Consider the following 13,168-nt stretch of genomic DNA (forward strand, 5'->3'; position numbering starts at 1 on the left):
TGGTAATATTATAGTCACTACTATATAAATACCTGTTATGAGGTAATATTATAGTCACTACTATATAAATACCTGTTATGAGGTAATATTATAGTCACTACTATATAAATACCTGTTATGAGGTAACATTATAGTCACTACTATATAAACACCTGTTATGAGGTAATATTATAGTCACTACTATATAAACACCTGTTATGAGGTAACATTATAGTCACTACTATATAAACACCTGTTATGAGGTAATATTATAGTCACTACTATATAAATACCTGTTATGAGGTAATATTATAGTCACTACTATATAAATACCTGTTATGTTGATGAGGTAACATTATAGTCACTACTATATAAATACCTGTTATGAGGTAATATTATAGTCACTACTATATAAATACCTGTTATGAGGTAATATTATAGTCACTACTATATAAATACCTGTTATGTTGATGAGGTAACATTATAGTCACTACTATATAAACACCTGTTATGAGGTAATATTATAGTCACTACTATATAAATACCTGTTATGAGGTAATATTATAGTCACTACTATATAAATACATGTTATGAGGTAATATTATAGTCACTACTATATAAACACCTGTTATGAGGTAACATTATAGTCACTACTATATAAATACCTTCTATATTTATGAGGTAACATTATAGTCACTACTATATAAACACCTGTTATGAGGTAATATTATAGTCACTACTATATAAATACCTGTTATGAGGTAACATTATAGTCACTACTATATAAACACCTGTTATGAGGTAATATTATAGTCACTACTATATAAATACCTGTTATGTTGATGAGGTAACATTATAGTCACTACTATATAAACACCTGTTATGAGGTAATATTATAGTCACTACTATATAAATACCTGTTATGAGGTAATATTATAGTCACTACTATATAAATACATGTTATGAGGTAATATTATAGTCACTACTATATAAACACCTGTTATGAGGTAACATTATAGTCACTACTATATAAATACCTTCTATATTTATGAGGTAACATTATAGTCACTACTATATAAACACCTGTTATGAGGTAATATTATAGTCACTACTATATAAACACCTTCTATATTTATGAGGTAACATTATAGTCACTACTATATAAATACCTGTTATGAGGTAACATTATAGTCACTACTATATAAACACCTTCTATATTTATGAGGTAACATTATAGTCACTACTATATAAATACCTGTTATGAGGTAATATTATAGTCACTACTATATAAATACCTGTTATGAGGTAACATTATAGTCACTACTATATAAACACCTGTTATGAGGTAATATTATAGTCACTACTATATAAATACCTTCTATATTTATGAGGTAACATTATAGTCACTACTATATAAATACCTTCTATATGTATGAGGTAACATTATAGTCACTACTATATAAATACCTGTTATGTGGTAATATTATAGTCACTACTATATAAATACCTGTTATGAGGTAACATTATAGTCACTACACCCATACGTAGAATGTATGCACACATGACTGTAAGTCGCTTTGGATAAAAGCGTCTGCTAAATGGCATATATTATTATTATAAATACCTGTTATGAGGTAATATTATAGTCACTACTATATAAATACCTGTTATGTGGTAATATTATAGTCACTACTATATAAATACCTGTTATGAGGTAATATTATAGTCACTACTATATAAATACCTGTTATGTGGTAATATTATAGTCACTACTATATAAATACCTGTTATGAGGTAATATTATAGTCACTACTATATAAATACCTGTTATGAGGTAATATTATAGTCACTACTATATAAATACCTGTTATGAGGTAATATTATAGTCACTACTATATAAATACCTGTTATGAGGTAATATTATAGTCACTACTATATAAATACCTGTTATGAGGTAATATTATAGTCACTACTATATAAATACCTGTTATGAGGTAATATTATAGTCACTACTATATAAATACCTGTTATGTTGATGAGGTAACATTATAGTCACTACTATATAAATACCTGTTATGAGGTAATATTATAGTCACTACTATATAAATACCTGTTATGAGGTAATATTATAGTCACTACTATATAAATACCTGTTATGAGGTAATATTATAGTCACTACTATATAAATACCTGTTATGAGGTAATATTATAGTCACTACTATATAAATACCTTCTATATGTATGAGGTAATATTATAGTCACTACTATATAAATACCTGTTATGTTGATGAGGTAACATTATAGTCACTACTATATAAATACCTGTTATGAGGTAATATTATAGTCACTACTATATAAATACCTGTTATGAGGTAATATTATAGTCACTACTATATAAATACCTGTTATGAGGTAATATTATAGTCACTACTATATAAATACCTGTTATGTTGATGAGGTAACATTATAGTCACTACTATATAAACACCTGTTATGAGGTAATATTATAGTCACTACTATATAAATACCTGTTATGAGGTAATATTATAGTCACTACTATATAAATACCTGTTATGAGGTAATATTATAGTCACTACTATATAAATACCTGTTATGTTGATGAGGTAACATTATAGTCACTACTATATAAATGACCACTACTATTATGAGGTAATATTATAGTCACTACTATATAAATACCTGTTATGTATGAGGTAATATTATAGTCACTACTATATAAATACCTGTTATGAGGTAATATAGTCACTACTATATAAATACCTGTTATGAGGTAATATTATAGTCACTACTATATAAATACCTGTTATGTTGATGAGGTAACATTATAGTCACTACTATATAAACACCTGTTATGAGGTAATATTATAGTCACTACTATATAAATACCTGTTATGAGGTAATATTATAGTCACTACTATATAAATACCTGTTATGAGGTAATATTATAGTCACTACTATATAAATACCTGTTATGTTGATGAGGTAACATTATAGTCACTACTATATAAACACCTGTTATGAGGTAATATTATAGTCACTACTATATAAATACCTGTTATGAGGTAATATTATAGTCACTACTATATAAATACCTGTTATGAGGTAATATTATAGTCACTACTATATAAATACCTGTTATGAGGTAATATTATAGTCACTACTATATAAATACCTGTTATGTTGATGAGGTAACATTATAGTCACTACTATATAAACACCTGTTATGAGGTAATATTATAGTCACTACTATATAAATACCTGTTATGAGGTAATATTATAGTCACTACTATATAAATACCTTCTATATGTATGAGGTAATATTATAGTCACTACTATAGTGGTTAGAGTGGAGGGGCGGCAGGGTATAGTGGTTAGAGTGTAGAGGTGGCAGGGTAGCCTAGTGGTTAGAGTGTGGAGGTGGTAGGGTAGCCTAGTGGTTAGAGTGTAGAGGTGGTAGGGTAGACTAGTGGTTAGAGTGGAGGGGTGGCAGGGTAGCCTAGTGGTTAGAGTGTAGAGGGGGCAGGGTAGCCTAGTGGTTAGAGTGTAGAGGTGGCAGGGTAGACTAGTGGTTAGAGTGTAGAGGGGGCAGGGTAGCCTAGTGGTTAGAGTGGAGGGGTGGCAGGGTAGCCTAGTGGTTAGAGTGGAGGGGTGGCAGGGTAGACTAGTGGTTAGAGTGTAGATGCGGCAGGGTAGCCTAGTGGTTAGAGTGGAGGGGCGGCAGGGTAGCCTAGTGGTTAGAGTGGAGGGGCGGCAGGGTAGCCTAGTGGTTAGAGTGGAGGGGCGGCACGGTAGCCTAGTGGTTAGAGTGGAGGGGCGGCAGGGTAGCCTAGTGGTTAGAGTGGAGGGGCGGCAGGGTAGACTAGTGGTTAGAGTGGAGGGGCGGCAGGGTAGCCTAGTGGTTAGAGTGGAGGGGCGGCAGGGTAGCCTAGTGGTTAGAGTGGAGGGGCGGCAGGGTAACCTAGTGGTTAGAGTGGAGGGGTGGCAGGGTAGCCTAGTGGTTAGAGCGTTGGACTAGTAAACGGAAGGCTGCGAGTTCAAACCCCCGAGCTGACAAGGTACAAATCTGTCGTTCTGCCCCTCCCCTCCTAAAATAAAAAATGCTACTCTTGTTTCTTGTTTTGGTCCATGTGTGAGGGACAGCGGTTTCTGGTCCATGTGTGAGGGACAGCGGTTTCTGGTCCATGTGTGAGGGACAGCGGTTTCTGGTCCATGTGTGAGGGACAGCGGTTTCTGGTCCATGTGTGAGGGACAGCGGTCTCTGGTCCATGTGTGAGGGACAGCGGTTTCTGGTCCATGTGTGAGGGACAGCGGTTTCTGGTCCATGTGTGAGGGACAGCGGTTTCTGGTCCATGTGTGAGGGACAGCGGTTTCTGGTCCATGTGTGAGGGACAGCGGTTTCTGGTCCATGTGTGAGGGACAGCGGTTTCTGGTCCATGTGTGAGGGACAGCGGTTTCTGGTCCATGTGTGAGGGACAGCGGTTTCTGGTCCATGTGTGAGGGACAGCCTGCAGCCAGATTCTATAGGGAAAGGTTTCCCCAAATGTTTTCACTCCTCTTTCGTCATTGGAGAACGTTTTGCCATGACATTTGCGTGTTCATGTGATATCTGAGTGAATCAATCAGCGCAACAAAATCAAAGTGCTAAAAAAAAACGTTTGTTGCCATGGGTCGTTGATCTGGACATTTCTGACAAGTCACAGCTCTCTAAGGTCTGAAATGACTGACATTGCAACAGGAATTCTAACTTCTAAGCATTTTACGATCACAACTTTCAACAGTAAATTTAAAGCCGGACTGAGTTTAAATAGATAAATGAACCATAAACCAATATAACCATCTCAAAACTGAGCCAGCTTGCTGCTAATCTACTGGCAACCCGTATAGGATTAACAGGCTAGCGTTAGTGTTGTTAGCTTAGCATTAGCGTATTTCATTTTTTTTCTAAAAACAAATACAACTTTGTAACTTTGTAACACTTATTTGGGAGATGTCAGGGCCTTTACAATATGAATTAAGAAAAGAAAAGAAGCCACTATCATCCTAGAGAAGCTATAAATCGAAACATTAACAGAATATTAGCAGGCGCCATTTTGTCTAATGTTATTCTATTGGTTAGCCTAGCTATTGCGCAAACCCATTCATCTCTATTGTGAGATCGCTAGCAGTTTTGACTTGATCAATCTACAAACATAAACGTTAGAATATTCACATAAAGGATGACTCAGATTTTCACTCTTAACATTTCCTAGACAGCGCATTCGGGAAGTATTCAGACACCTTGAATTTTTCCAAATTTTGCTACGTTACAGCCTTATTCTTATTCCTACAAGCATTTCGCTACACTCGCATTAACATCTGCTAACCATGTGTATGTGACAAATACATTTGATTTGATTAAATTGTTTTTATCCCCTCGTCAACCTACACGCAATAATCCCAAATAAGATAGCAAAAATCGTAAAAAATATATATTTTCAAATTAATAAATTTTAAAAAACTGACATAAAACATTTACATAGGTATTCAGACCCTTGGCTCAGGAGGTTACCAAGAACCCGATGGTCACTCTGACAGAGCTCCAGAGTTCCTCTTTGGAGATGGGAGAACCTTCCAGAAGGACAACCATCTTTGGCATAGCCAGAAGAGGACTGGCCACCCCTCATAGTCTGGTTCCTCTCTAGGTTTCTTCCTAGGTTCTGGCCTTTCTAGGGAGTTTTTCCTAGCCACCGTGCTTCTACACCTGCATTGCTTGCTGTTTGGGGTTTTAGGCTGGGTTTCTGTACAGCACTTTGTGACATCAGCTATGTAAATCAATTTGATTGGTTTTGTAGCACTCCACCAATCAGGCCTTTATAGTAGAGTGGCCAGACTGAAGCCATTCCTCAGTAAAAGGTACATGACAGCTCGATTGGAGTTTATCAAAAGGCACCTAAAGGACTCTCAAAACATGAAAAACAAGATTCTCTAGTCTGATGAAACCAAGATTGTACTCCTAGGCCTGAATGTCAAGCGTCACGTCTGGAGGAAACCTGGCACCATCCCTACGGTGAAGCATGGTGGTGGCAGCATCATGCTGTGGGGATGCCCGTTATGACTGAATTGGGCCACACACCTGCCCGTTATGACTGAATTGGGGTCTACACCTGCCCGTTATGACTGAATTGGGCCACACACCTGCCCGTTATGACTGAATTGGGGTCTACACCTGCCCGTTATGACTGAATTGGGCCACACACCTGCCCGTTATGACTGAATTGGGGTCTACAACTGCCCGTTATGACTGAATTGGGGTCTACACCTGCCCGTTATGACTGAATTGGGGTCTACACCTGCCCGTTATGACTGAATTGGGGTCTACACCTGCCCGTTATGACTGAATTGGGCCCTACACCTGCCCGTTATGACTGAATTGGGGTCTACACCTGCCCGTTATGACTGAATTGGGCCCTACACCTGCCTGTTATGACTGAATTGGGGTCAACACCTGCCCGTTATGACTGAATTGGGGTCAACACCTGCCCGTTATGACTGAATTGGGGTCAAAACCTGCCCGTTATGACTGAATTGGGCCCTACACCTGCCCGTTATCACTGAATTGGGCCCTACGCCAGCCCGTTATGACTGAATTGGGGTCTACACCTGCCCGTTATGACTGAATTGGGCCACACACCTGCCCGTTATGACTGAATTGGGCCACACACCTGCCCGTTATGACTGAATTGGGCCACACACCTGCCCGTTATGACTGAATTGGGCCACACACCTGCCCGTTATGACTGAATTGGGCCACACACCTGCCCGTTATGACTGAATTGGGCCACACACCTGCCCGTTATGACTGAATTGGGCCACACACCTGCCCGTTATGACTGAATTGGGGTCTACACCTGCCCGTTATGACTGAATTGGGCCACACACCTGCCCGTTATGACTGAATTGGGGTCTACACCTGCCCGTTATGACTGAATTGGGCCACACACCTGCCCGTTATGACTGAATTGGGGTCTACAACTGCCCGTTATGACTGAATTGGGGTCTACACCTGCCCGTTATGACTGAATTGGGGTCTACACCTGCCCGTTATGACTGAATTGGGGTCTACACCTGCCCGTTATGACTGAATTGGGCCCTACACCTGCCCGTTATGACTGAATTGGGGTCTACACCTGCCCGTTATGACTGAATTGGGCCCTACACCTGCCTGTTATGACTGAATTGCGGTCTACACCTGCCCGTTATGACTGAATTGGGGTCAACACCTGCCCGTTATGACTGAATTGGGGTCAACACCTGCCCGTTATGACTGAATTGGGGTCAACACCTGCCCGTTATGACTGAATTGGGGTCAAAACCTGCCCGTTATGACTGAATTGGGCCCTACACCTGCCCGTTATCACTGAATTGGGCCCTACGCCAGCCCGTTATGACTGAATTGGGGTCTACACCTGCCCGTTATGACTGAATTGGGCCACACACCTGCCCGTTATGACTGAATTGGGCCACACACCTGCCCGTTATGACTGAATTGGGCCACACACCTGCCCGTTATGACTGAATTGGGCCACACACCTGCCCGTTATGACTGAATTGGGCCACACACCTGCCCGTTATGACTGAATTGGGCCACACACCTGCCCGTTATGACTGAATTGGGCCACACACCTGCCCGTTATGACTGAATTGGGGTCTACACCTGCCCGTTATGACTGAATTGGGCCACACACCTGCCCGTTATGACTGAATTGGGGTCTACACCTGTTATGACTGAATTGGGGTCTACACCTGCCCGTTATGACTGAATTGGGGTCTACACCTGCCCGTTATGACTGAATTGGGGTCTACACCTGCCCGTTATGACTGAATTGGGGTCTACACCTGCCTGTTATGACTGAATTGGGGTCTACACCTGCCCGTTATGACTGAATTGGGGTCTACACCTGCCCGTTATGACTGAATTGGGCCACACACCTGCCCGTTATGACTGAATTGGGGTCTACACCTGCCCGTTATGACTGAATTGGGCCACACACCTGCCCGTTATGACTGAATTGGGGTCTACACCTGCCCGTTATGCCTGAATTGGGCCACACACCTGCCCGTTATGACTGAATTGGGCCACACACCTGCCCGTTATGACTGAATTGGGCCACACACCTGCCCGTTATGACTGAATTGGGGTCTACACCTGCCCGTTATGACTGAATTGGGGTCTACACCTGCCCGTTATGACTGAATTGGGCCACACACCTGCCCGTTATGACTGAATTGGGGTCTACACCTGCCCGTTATGACTGAATTGGGCCACACACCTGCCCCTTATGACTGAATTGGGGTCTACAACTGCCCGTTATGACTGAATTGGGGTCTACACCTGCCCGTTATGACTGAATTGGGGTCTACACCTGCCCGTTATGACTGAATTGGGGTCTACACCTGCCCGTTATGACTGAATTGGGCCCTACACCTGCCCGTTATGACTGAATTGGGGTCTACACCTGCCCGTTATGACTGAATTGGGCCCTACACCTGCCTGTTATGACTGAATTGCGGTCTACACCTGCCCGTTATGACTAAATTGGGGTCAACACCTGCCCGTTATGACTGAATTGGGGTCAACACCTGCCCGTTATGACTGAATTGGGGTCAACACCTGCCCGTTATGACTGAATTGGGGTCAAAACCTGCCCGTTATGACTGAATTGGGCCCTACACCTGCCCGTTATCACTGAATTGGGCCCTACGCCAGCCCGTTATGACTGAATTGGGGTCAACACCTGCCCGTTATGACTGAATTGGGCCACACACCTGCCCGTTATGACTGAATTGGGGTCTACACCTGCCCGTTATGACTGAATTGGGGTCTACACCTGCCCGTTATGACTGAATTGGGGTCTACACCTGCCCGTTATGACTGAATTGGGCCACACACCTGCCCGTTATGACTGAATTGGGCCACACACCTGCCCGTTATGACTGAATTGGGCCACACACCTGCCCGTTATGACTGAATTGGGCCACACACCTGCCCGTTATGACTGAATTGGGCCACACACCTGCCCGTTATGACTGAATTGGGCCACACACCTGCCCGTTATGACTGAATTGGGCCACACACCTGCCCGTTATGACTGAATTGGGGTCTACACCTGCCCGTTATGACTGAATTGGGCCACACACCTGCCCGTTATGACTGAATTGGGGTCTACACCTGCCCGTTATGACTGAATTGGGCCACACACCTGCCCGTTATGACTGAATTGGGGTCTACACCTGCCCGTTATGACTGAATTGGGGTCTACACCTGCCCGTTATGACTGAATTGGGGTCTACACCTGCCCGTTATGACTGAATTGGGGTCTACACCTCCCCGTTATGACTGAATTGGGGTCTACACCTGCCCATTATGACTGAATTGGGGTCTACACCTGCCCGTTATGACTGAATTGGGGTCAACACCTGCCCGTTATGACTGAATTGGGCCCTACACCTGCCTGTTATGACTGAATTGCGGTCTACACCTGCCCGTTATGACTGAATTGGGGTCAACACCTGCCCGTTATGACTGAATTGGGGTCAACACCTGCCCGTTATGACTGAATTGGGGTCAACACCTGCCCGTTATGACTGAATTGGGGTCAAAACCTGCCCGTTATGACTGAATTGGGCCCTACACCTGCCCGTTATCATCACTGAATTGGGCCCTACGCCAGCCCGTTATGACTGAATTGGGGTCTACACCTGCCCGTTATGACTGAATTGGGCCACACACCTGCCCGTTATGACTGAATTGGGCCACACACCTGCCCGTTATGACTGAATTGGGCCACACACCTGCCCGTTATGACTGAATTGGGCCACACACCTGCCCGTTATGACTGAATTGGGCCACACACCTGCCCGTTATGACTGAATTGGGCCACACACCTGCCCGTTATGACTGAATTGGGCCACACACCTGCCCGTTATGACTGAATTGGGGTCTACACCTGCCCGTTATGACTGAATTGGGCCACACACCTGCCCGTTATGACTGAATTGGGGTCTACACCTGCCCGTTATGACTGAATTGGGGTCTACACCTGCCCGTTATGACTGAATTGGGGTCTACACCTCCCCGTTATGACTGAATTGGGCCACACACCTGCCCGTTATGACTGAATTGGGGTCTACACCTGCCCGTTATGACTGAATTGGGGTCTACACCTGCCCGTTATGACTGAATTGGGCCACACACCTGCCCGTTATGACTGAATTGGGGTCTACACCTGCCCGTTATGACTGAATTGGGCCACACACCTGCCCGTTATGACTGAATTGGGGTCTACACCTGCCCGTTATGCCTGAATTGGGCCACACACCTGCCCGTTATGACTGAATTGGGCCACACACCTGCCCGTTATGACTGAATTGGGCCACACACCTGCCCGTTATGACTGAATTGGGGTCTACACCTGCCCGTTATGCCTGAATTGGGCCACACACCTGCCCGTTATGACTGAATTGGGCCACACACCTGCCCGTTATGACTGAATTGGGGTCTACACCTGCCCGTTATTACTGAATTGGGCCACACACCTGCCCGTTATGACTGAATTGGGCCACACACCTGCCCGTTATGACTGAATTGGGCCACACACCTGCCCGTTATGACTGAATTGGGGTCTACACCTGCCCGTTATGACTGAATTGGGGTCTACACCTGCCCGTTATGACTGAATTGGGCCACACACCTGCCCGTTATGACTGAATTGGGGTCTACACCTGCCCGTTATGACTGAATTGGGCCACACACCTGCCCCTTATGACTGAATTGGGGTCTACAACTGCCCGTTATGACTGAATTGGGGTCTACACCTGCCCGTTATGACTGAATTGGGGTCTACACCTGCCCGTTATGACTGAATTGGGGTCTACACCTGCCCGTTATGACTGAATTGGGCCCTACACCTGCCCGTTATGACTGAATTGGGGTCTACACCTGCCCGTTATGACTGAATTGGGCCACACACCTGCCCGTTATGACTGAATTGGGCCACACACCTGCCCGTTATGACTGAATTGGGCCACACACCTGCCCGTTATGACTGAATTGGGCCACACACCTGCCCGTTATGACTGAATTGGGCCACACACCTGCCCGTTATGACTGAATTGGGGTCTACACCTGCCCGTTATGACTGAATTGGGCCACACACCTGCCCGTTATGACTGAATTGGGGTCTACACCTGCCCGTTATGACTGAATTGGGCCACACACCTGCCCGTTATGACTGAATTGGGGTCTACACCTGCCCGTTATGACTGAATTGGGGTCTACACCTGCCCGTTATGACTGAATTGGGGTCTACACCTGCCCGTTATGACTGAATTGGGGTCTACACCTCCCCGTTATGACTGAATTGGGGTCTACACCTGCCCATTATGACTGAATTGGGGTCTACACCTGCCCGTTATGACTGAATTGGGGTCAACACCTGCCCGTTATGACTGAATTGGGCCCTACACCTGCCTGTTATGACTGAATTGGGTCTACACCTGCCCGTTATGACTGAATTGGGGTCAACACCTGCCCGTTATGACTGAATTGGGGTCAACACCTGCCCGTTATGACTGAATTGGGGTCAACACCTGCCCGTTATGACTGAATTGGGGTCAAAACCTGCCCGTTATGACTGAATTGGGCCCTACACCTGCCCGTTATCACTGAATTGGGCCCTACGCCAGCCCGTTATGACTGAATTGGGGTCTACACCTGCCCGTTATGACTGAATTGGGCCACACACCTGCCCGTTATGACTGAATTGGGCCACACACCTGCCCGTTATGACTGAATTGGGCCACACACCTGCCCGTTATGACTGAATTGGGCCACACACCTGCCCGTTATGACTGAATTGGGCCACACACCTGCCCGTTATGACTGAATTGGGCCACACACCTGCCCGTTATGACTGAATTGGGCCACACACCTGCCCGTTATGACTGAATTGGGGTCTACACCTGCCCGTTATGACTGAATTGGGCCACACACCTGCCCGTTATGACTGAATTGGGGTCTACACCTGCCCGTTATGACTGAATTGGGGTCTACACCTGCCCGTTATGACTGAATTGGGGTCTACACCTCCCCGTTATGACTGAATTGGGCCACACACCTGCCCGTTATGACTGAATTGGGGTCTACACCTGCCCGTTATGACTGAATTGGGGTCTACACCTGCCCGTTATGACTGAATTGGGCCACACACCTGCCCGTTATGACTGAATTGGGGTCTACACCTGCCCGTTATGACTGAATTGGGCCACACACCTGCCCGTTATGACTGAATTGGGGTCTACACCTGCCCGTTATGCCTGAATTGGGCCACACACCTGCCCGTTATGACTGAATTGGGCCACACACCTGCCCGTTATGACTGAATTGGGCCACACACCTGCCCGTTATGACTGAATTGGGGTCTACACCTGCCCGTTATGCCTGAATTGGGCCACACACCTGCCCGTTATGACTGAATTGGGCCACACACCTGCCCGTTATGACTGAATTGGGGTCTACACCTGCCCGTTATTACTGAATTGGGCCACACACCTGCCCGTTATGACTGAATTGGGCCACACACCTGCCCGTTATGACTGAATTGGGCCACACACCTGCCCGTTATGACTGAATTGGGGTCTACACCTGCCCGTTATGACTGAATTGGGGTCTACACCTGCCCGTTATGACTGAATTGGGCCACACACCTGCCCGTTATGACTGAATTGGGGTCTACACCTGCCCGTTATGACTGAATTGGGCCACACACCTGCCCCTTATGACTGAATTGGGGTCTACAACTGCCCGTTATGACTGAATTGGGGTCTACACCTGCCCGTTATGACTGAATTGGGGTCTACACCTGCCCGTTATGACTGAATTGGGGTCTACACCTGCCCGTTATGACTGAATTGGGCCCTACACCTGCCCGTTATGACTGAATTGGGGTCTACACCTGCCCGTTATGACTGAATTGGGCCCTACACCTGCCTGTTATGACTGAATTGCGGTCTACACCTGCCCGTTATGACTAAATTGGGGTCAACACCTGCCCGTTATGACTGAATTGGGGTCAACACCTGCCCGTTATGACTGAATTGGGGTCAACACCTGCCCGTTATGACTGAATTG

This window comes from Oncorhynchus gorbuscha, linkage group LG14 (genome assembly GCF_021184085.1).
Source record: "Oncorhynchus gorbuscha isolate QuinsamMale2020 ecotype Even-year linkage group LG14, OgorEven_v1.0, whole genome shotgun sequence".
Taxonomy (NCBI): domain Eukaryota; kingdom Metazoa; phylum Chordata; class Actinopteri; order Salmoniformes; family Salmonidae; genus Oncorhynchus; species Oncorhynchus gorbuscha.